Below are 8,707 nucleotides of genomic sequence, written 5' to 3'. Positions count from 1 at the left end.
ACTACAACTATTACTACTACTACTACTACTACTACTACTATTACTACTACTACTACTACTACTACTACTACAACTACTACTACTACTAATACTAGTACTACTACTACTACTACTACTACTACTACAGCTACTACTACTACAGCTACTGCTATTACCACCACCACCACTGCCACCACCACCACTACAACTACTACTACTACTGCTACTGCTACTACTACTACTACTACTACTACTACTACTACTACTACTACTACTACTACTACTACTACTACTACTACTACTACGACTACTACTACTACTACTATTGCTACCAACATGGAGTGACAAAGACCAACCACTTCAATTACTTTCTGTTAAGTCTCATAATGAATGCTCAGTTTTAGTATACCATTTCATTTGGATCCAATAGATCAGCATCCATTAGAGATTCCTATTCGATTTTCCATTTAGATATCTATCATAGTTTTGTTATACCACACTTTTAATATAAATTTTTGATAATCATATTGACCCCGACTGACACATGCACAAAATGATTGTAATAAATTAAACACTGATTTTAGGACAAGGTAACAAACAAAAACTTCAACTTCACGATAGCATACATGGTAAACTCAGGATGCAACTTTGTGAAAATAGTATTGTTTCAAACAGAATTTTCTTTTCCCTTTTAACTTTGTTGTGCGATCTTAGCTATTGAATCATCGGGACATGTAGCAAGCGTCCACGTCGCGTCCCTAGAATCCCTCGCTGGAGACCGATTGGTACTACTCGCACAACACCAACATTTCTACCAAAATCGTGTGGTAAAAGGATAGCCCCTAGTCCCGCACCATAGACGACTTTAAGATTGTTAGCTCCAACGCAGAAAGACTGTCGTCAACAAAGATAGAAATATTGTCCAACCTCCAGGGAAACATACTTTGTGTACAAGAGACGCACAAGACCTTGACACCAAACTTCCCTTGCACTTACCTCGTCATACAACATGGAAATTCACGGTAGCGCCATCCATGTCAAAGACAAATCAATAGTGGCATACATCCAGGACATGACAGTAAATGAGGGGGAAACTCTCATAACTTCAATGTGATATCTGTCTACAAACCCCAACCAACGCCATTCGAGTGGCCAGTTACATTCACCACAAGTGAGAAACCAATGGATGCGATAGGTCCCTTCAACAGCCACAGCACCAAATGGGGATACAGTGATAACAACAAAGATGGAGATGCTGTTGAGAAATGGGCTGACCTATATAATCTGACACCCCTCCATGAAGCAAAAGACAAACCATCATTCTCAAGCGCTCGCTGGAGTACAGGCTACAACCCAGACCTTGAATTGGTGTCCTCCAGATATCTCCGAAACTTTCAGAAAGATGTCGGCAACCCCTTAGCAAAATCACAACACAAACCTATTACCAATCATTAGGATCAGTCATTAAACCCCGCGAGAGCAAACCTTTACCCAGATTTTCGGAAGGCAAACTGTGAAAAATTCTCGTCAGCCATACATGACAGCATCAATGTGGCGGGTTGTGTGTTATTTTTGTGGGATCGAGTCCAACCGATAGCTCAATGGTCTGGATTCGAACTAGTATGCGCGCTATGGCTCTCGTTACCAGCTGCGCCACTCAACCTATACCACAAACGGCTCAGTTTAATCTAGGGTGATTAAGAATTGCCTTAGGGTCCCTTATAACTTAATTGTATTAATAACAAGTGAGTCAAGACAATAGTAACGCCCAATACAATAATAACAATTCTATACATAAAGTTTAATTAGATTGTTACAGGAAAAGATAGAAAGAATAAGTTTTTATTTAATATCAGGAAGAATAGCTCTAATTGAGTGGATCTAATTTATTATTTATTTATCTATTGATTCGTTTATGATTGATTGATTGAGTTAGTTTCTAATCATCTGTGTCTGTGGAAAATACATTTGAAAATGGTATAAGCCTGTTTGGCTTATCTTTATCCTGCCGGCTTGCTTGACTGAGGCAAATGTATCATGTCAGCTAGTTCCAGGGTTGGCGCCTGCTTGCAGGGTTTTCTAGACTTCACAACAGTGTGTTGTAGTTATGGACTGACATCAGGGGTTTACCACGATGCAAGGACTGGGAGGCAGGGACTCGGCACGGGCTGGGTGCTTCAGGACAAGGACAAGGACAAGGACAAGGACCTTCAATTAAGAGTTAAAACAACAAGGTCTTAGAGCCAATCGAGTTTGTCTTTCGCCACCGAATCGTCCTTGAGCGACACATCATAATAGCTTTTATTTGCCGACAAAGGCAAGGAGAAGCAGTAACTCCATGATAATGGTAGTTAGTATATATGCATCAAACATCAACTGACAGTCGAGCTATCTTACATGATAAGAATTTAACAGGGTTGTGTCCCTGGTATTTCTTAATTTATTTTTATCAATTATAATTGAGGTTATGATGTGTGGCCGGCGATTGGCGGTAGGGTACATACATTCAAGCAATATACGAGTACATATTGAATATAAATGAACTAATAGCATAGATCATAAACAAATGTTAACTATAGTATAAGATACATATAGATATAGTTTTGTACAGGTATTCCAACTTACGAACATCCATGGAATAGCACAATTAAAATATATACACAAACTATAATATTAATGATAGATTAAATTGAATTCACAGTAATATCTCGTTCCACTTTGAATGTTAACCAATAATTCATTCTACCTTCAGCCGAGGGATGACAAACTTTCACACGTTTGAAATTGGAGAGATAGCTCTTCTTTCTTGGGATTCTTAGCGTGGGTGTGATTCGATTCAGAGATGAATTTGATTTTGTGATTTAAAGGAGCGCGTCTGAATTATGGGAATAGCCAATCAGAAGAATGTTCCTGTTTTAGATAGTCAATGATATTCATATGCTTTGATTAATACGGAGTGCCGGAGAATTACCGGAGAGCTAGGCCTTAATTGCAATTTTAGCTACTCTTGAACGAGACAAGAACCTCAGGGCATATGCACGTTGGAGTCTTGTTTGGAAAAGGTAATTAGCAGGAGGTATGGATACAATGGGCAGACAATTTGAACAGGTAAATAAGCCTTAAGCTGAAAGTGAGTGTTCCGTTATACAATGGAAAGGTTTCCCACCTAACGCCAAAATTTCCGTTAGAAAAATTTAGAGCTTTATTGGAAAAAGACTGTCCATGTTTTGAGTATCTCAACTGGAAGTGTTAATCTGCCTTGGCAAATATATGTCTCGTCCACTAGGTTTGAAGTGGTTTTGAATGAGACGCTGACGAATGATAAAGAAACACGCAGTGAAAGAAAATCGTTCGTCACAATCAAAACCATTGATCCAATTTCTAAAAACGACGACAAATTCCAGAAACTTATATCGAGAACTACCAAAAAGCACATACCTAGAGGCTGCAAGAAATCCCATATACCATGCCTACAGAAAGACAGCACAGAATGTTATGAACATTATGTGGAGGCTTAAGAAACAGATCCATTTGCTAAAGAAACTGTCCAACTTGGTGAGACCTGAATGACTTCCATTTCCGAAACAAAATCATAAAGATGCAAGGAAATGATAACTAGCACAAACATGACCCACAATAGCAAGAAAACCTGATCAACTATGAAAAAAAAAACAAAAAAAAAACCAAAAAAAAAAAAAAAAACAGAGTTGCAGCAGTGACACCAAATGACGTAGCAAACCAACTTATCAAAAACGAAAAACCAACACACAGAGAAAATAGCAAACTTAAGAAAATGAAGAGGAAAATAAAAAAGATCGCCAAAGGAAGTGAACAGGAAGTAGACCCTTTCTGCACCGAAGGATTGGAATGAGCCCTTGAACACTCCAACCCGGTCAAGCAGCTGGCCTAGATGACATCGCCGCAGAAATGATAAAGCAATTTGATCCCTCAAAAAAAAAAGTGGTTACTAGTTCTTATAAATAACTCTTGAATCGTACACAATACCAACGCTTTGGCGACAAGCAAGAGATAGCATTACTAAAACCAGCGAAAGACCCAAATAGCAGCAAGAGCCACAAATCAACATCCCTCCTCTGCATACTGTACAAAGTATACGAGCGCATGATATTAGCCAGGATTTCCAAAACAGTAGAAAAACATCTGTCACCCGAACAAGCTAGTTTCCGCCTATGAAGCTCATGTTGTGACCAGCTCCTGAACTTGACACAATACATTAAAATGGATACGAGAACAAACAAATTACAAGGGTTGTATTCGTTGATCTGACAGCTACCTCAGAAATAAATAACAGGAAACTCATCCTAAAGGTTGCAAGGGTGATATAAATTAAATACTATCTTTTAAATATACACACACAAGTTCGGACTTAAGGCCAGAGGTATGGCCTATCTCAATTTATCAAATTAATATATAAAGTGTTGCTATTGGTTCTTGGTTGTATATTTTTACATTTTTGTGCATTTGCATATATATATATATATACATTGTCGCCATAGATTCTCAACTTTGTGTTTATACATTTTCATGCATACCACGTCTGTAAACGAATTTCCATTTCTTTTTTTTGATGAATAAAGTATATCCTATCTTATCTTAAGGGTAACTCGTAACACAAAAGTAGTCGCAAAAATAAAATCCCTTATGTCAAACCGTCGCTTTTTTGTGGAAATGGATGGGATGAAAAGCAGATGGAGATCACAAAAGAATGGACTTCCTCAAGGATTGGTACTTGCATCTATCCTTTTCAACATGTATACCAACGACCAACCTGCGATCGAGAACATTCGAAGGTTTCTATATGCTGATGATCTGCGTCTTCTCGTCTATGATTTCAAGACCGCTGAGGAGAGACTAACAGATGCCCTGAAGCACTCTGTGAGTACTATTTGAAGAACTCACCAAATGTCAACCCAGGAAAAACTCACATGTGTGCCTTCCCTTAAAAAAACGCTAAGCCAACAGGAAACTGAACATCTCCTGGAATAGCAACATATTGGAGAACTACTCATTTTCTGTGTACCCCGGCGTCACCTTAGACTTTCTTTCTCTTAGCTCACAAAGAAAACAAAAGCAATGGTGGCCATAAGAAACGGCCTCTTAAGAAAACTGGCAAACACTATATGGGAAGCAGATCCAAAAACGGTGAGGGCAACCGCACTAGCCCTCTGCTATTCATCAGCCAAATAAGTCTCACCAGTCTGGGAAAGATCTTGGCATGCCAAAAAGATTGACCCTGAGCTACATAACACCTACCGGATCATTACTGGTAACTTGAAAGCAACTGCAGTTCTCCTTAGGCCGGCTGCCATTGCACCCCCTACATCTGAAGGGTCACTGCTTCTAAAGCCCAGAAATATATACAGGAAATGGACCCAAGGCACCGCCTCCATGACCACAGACCAACGGCAAGTAGACTGAAGTCAAGAAAGAGCTTTATGACAGAAGATATGAACACCCATGCAGCTGTCTGCAGACTTTTCACACAGAGGGAGTGGGAGGATCACGCAAACAAAGCCGTTGAAGAGCCAAGAGAAGAATTGCCATAATGAACTGTTCCCAGGGGTGAATGAGAAACACTAACCAGCGCACGGGCAAAACTTGGGAGAACCGCTGGAAGCATGAAAAAGTGGGCGGGGCCTGGCCGTGACCAGCTTGTGTATACGTGGATGCCTAGAGCAGACAATGGAGCACACCCTAAAGGAGTGTCTTAAAGAACGGACCCAGCAGCACTGATTCTGATCATGAGAAGCTGTGGAGTGGGTTCGGTGTTGGAGCGACAAGCTATGATGAGTGAATCATCATTTGGGGCTATTTATAGTTAAAACCAGGGATTTCTAACTTACTAACGACTTGTAACATAAATTGGCAATCATCTTCTTTATCTTTATTTATACTTTTTATAGCATGTAAGATAAAAATCGTTGTCCTATTATATTGATAAGCGCTTGTATCCAATTTTATAGACCTGAATTTTCATTGAACTAAACATTGCAGATGAACTATCAGTGTTAGCAATAATTAAAAGATGCTTTCCATATCCGCTGAATGCAACGGAAATAGAGTTTTAAAAAGATAAATACTAAGACCAATCGCATTTTTAGCTGACATTAATTTTACAAAGGTAGATTCCATTAGCCTCTTTAAAAAGATAACGATCTAAATGGAACACCTGTGAAAGGGGAATGAAATAACTTAGATTTTTTGTGCTTTCAACATCGATCAATTTACATTCCTTTAGACCTCTTCTCTTTCATTAAACTCGATAAAATTAGAAAAACCCAATAGCTATTTGACATAAATCATTAAAATCTGAACATACTACAGCGTACAGTATGCAGAAAATAATAGATGGCTTATGTGAACTTATGATTTATTGACTTAATTAAAGCTTTTGGCTTTCAATGTAATCCGATTAGCAGCTCCGGCCGTTCCTCTTTTCTAGTGGTGAAGTTTCTTTGTCTAGTTTTAGGCGATATAAAACAACTGTGTCCGTTTGCATTACATCAATCCTATGAACCGAACCGGACGCCAAAGACATGACTCCATAAGGGTGGCTAAATACATTGTGTTATACAGTTTGTTGTTGTAAAAGCATCAAATGCACACATACACATATTTCACATAGTTAAGTTTTACTTTCGCAAGAATATGTAATGCATTATTGACACTGATGGAGGCGAATAGACATTTTATTAGCTGAAGCAATTGTTAGAGATAATGTTGTTGTTCGTCCTCTCGCCCGTTTGTTTTGGTCAGAGAAATACATAGTGTGTTATTGCTTGGACTTTAATACAAAATATATTCTGGTCTCGAAAGTCAAAAGATACCTTCAACTTGTTTGATTTCCATTCAATTATTTGGTAATATTTTTTTTTCTATTTTTTTTTTGTTTGCGAATGTAACGAAAGGTTCATCGCACAGGTACAGATAACGTCGGATTGAGCCATACGCACATGCCATTCAGTTTGTGTGCTGACTGTCATAACATTGATTTGATCCCTTATTTTCATAGTTCTTCATTGTTTCATAGTTATAACATATGATTGGTTCGTGTCATGGAATCCTACCTGGCTACCAATTTTGCTACGCTTCGAATCAATCAAAGGTTACAGGTATAAAAATATACCTTAAATGATATTGAGGGACTCAATTTTACGACATTTAGCACACTTACCGATGCGCGCCCTATGCCCATGTCCATGTAAACTCTAATTATTCATACACACACCAACGACACCAGACATAAAGTCCATTCTTCTTTGCGATATTTCCATCTTCGATCTTTGAAATAACCACCTCTTTACTTGTTTATAATCAACTAAAACCATATAATACTATCCGACATCAAACATTCCCGAAAACATTATGTACATCAGATGCGTATACACATAAATTGGTTTCTTTATTTCCACGTGATGCGATAAAAAACACTTGTTTTATGTAATCATCTATTCATAAATCTGATAAGACAATGAAACACGCAGTAAAAACGAACAGTTTTGTTTTAACACTGGTCCTATAAATATAACATGTTAAAGTTACTGCTTTTTTAATTTTTAAAAACCGCCCATCACACTGTCTGAAGTCCGGATGCCAAATATGCATACATCGTTTTAAGGGTTTCTAGTATTTGCATTTTGGGAGATAATCTCTACCTAAGGTGTCGAGATAAACACTAAAACCACATCGGTCAAGGGACATAACCAAATATTTTATGCGTTCTAATCTCATTCCTGACGCATTACCTCCCTGCCTTACGTCGAAGAATTTTTCTCTTCTTCGATTGGATTTTGGCTTTCGAAAACCTAGCTCTGCATGTATTTATGGTAGCTCCCTGTTGCCCTTAACCCTATTTTCATACTTGGGGGCCAAAAAGACCCCAGGGGTGTGTTTTTTATTCATAAAACAGTCAATTTTTGACGCAGAGACATTAAATTTGGTGACTTTGCCTAAAATCACGAGGTCCATGACCATGCCAAATTTCATGCTTGTCACTTGCATAGTTTACTCACACTGAGCATGCTCATTTGGAATTTGAGATTTTCCGATCTGGGGGCCAAATGGCCCCCATGACTTTCAAAGAGAAAAATACAGAAAGTACTATTTCCTGATTTGGGGGTCATTTGGCCCCCATGACTTTATAGAGAAAACGGAGTAATATTGGTCGAGCGCTGGCACTTGTTGGTGGTTTTCCCATGCCAGGGACGAGTATTAGATGAGACCTATGCACATTTGACCCGCGATTCCTCGAAGTCTTTGGCTAAGGACTTGAAGTTTATCTATGGTTGTCATTCGTATTATAGGGTGGGAGAGGGGGGGGGGTGGTCAATCTTGTTGTTTATTCTATCCCCTTTGTTGTCCTTTTTAATCTCTGCTCTCAACTTGTTAGTTCTCTCATGTTAAAATCCACTCAACATCTATCATCTTTTGTCAATTGTTTTTCTGGCGCGAAAGATTTATGGGAACACTCTCTGTCAAGATTTTAGGATGCACTGGAAATGGAAGGAGAGGGGGAGTTGGTCCCTGTGCTAAACGAATATCCACCTATCGTATAATAGTGATAATCTGTGGTTGAAATATATATTGGTGGTGGAGGCAGTAATGAGAAGTACAGAAGACGACCAGCATTTATTTAGACTAGAAAATAAGATCCCATCAATCTGAAACCAGAAGATGAATTACACAAGGTATCCAGTCCTCCGGAAGA

The sequence above is a fragment of the Berghia stephanieae genome, chromosome 1, assembly GCF_034508935.2.
Source record: "Berghia stephanieae isolate SIO BIC M18660-M18661 chromosome 1, UCSD_Bste_1.3, whole genome shotgun sequence".
NCBI classification, from domain to species: Eukaryota; Metazoa; Mollusca; class Gastropoda; order Nudibranchia; family Aeolidiidae; genus Berghia; species Berghia stephanieae.
Note: the sequence above shows the minus strand (reverse complement) of the source record.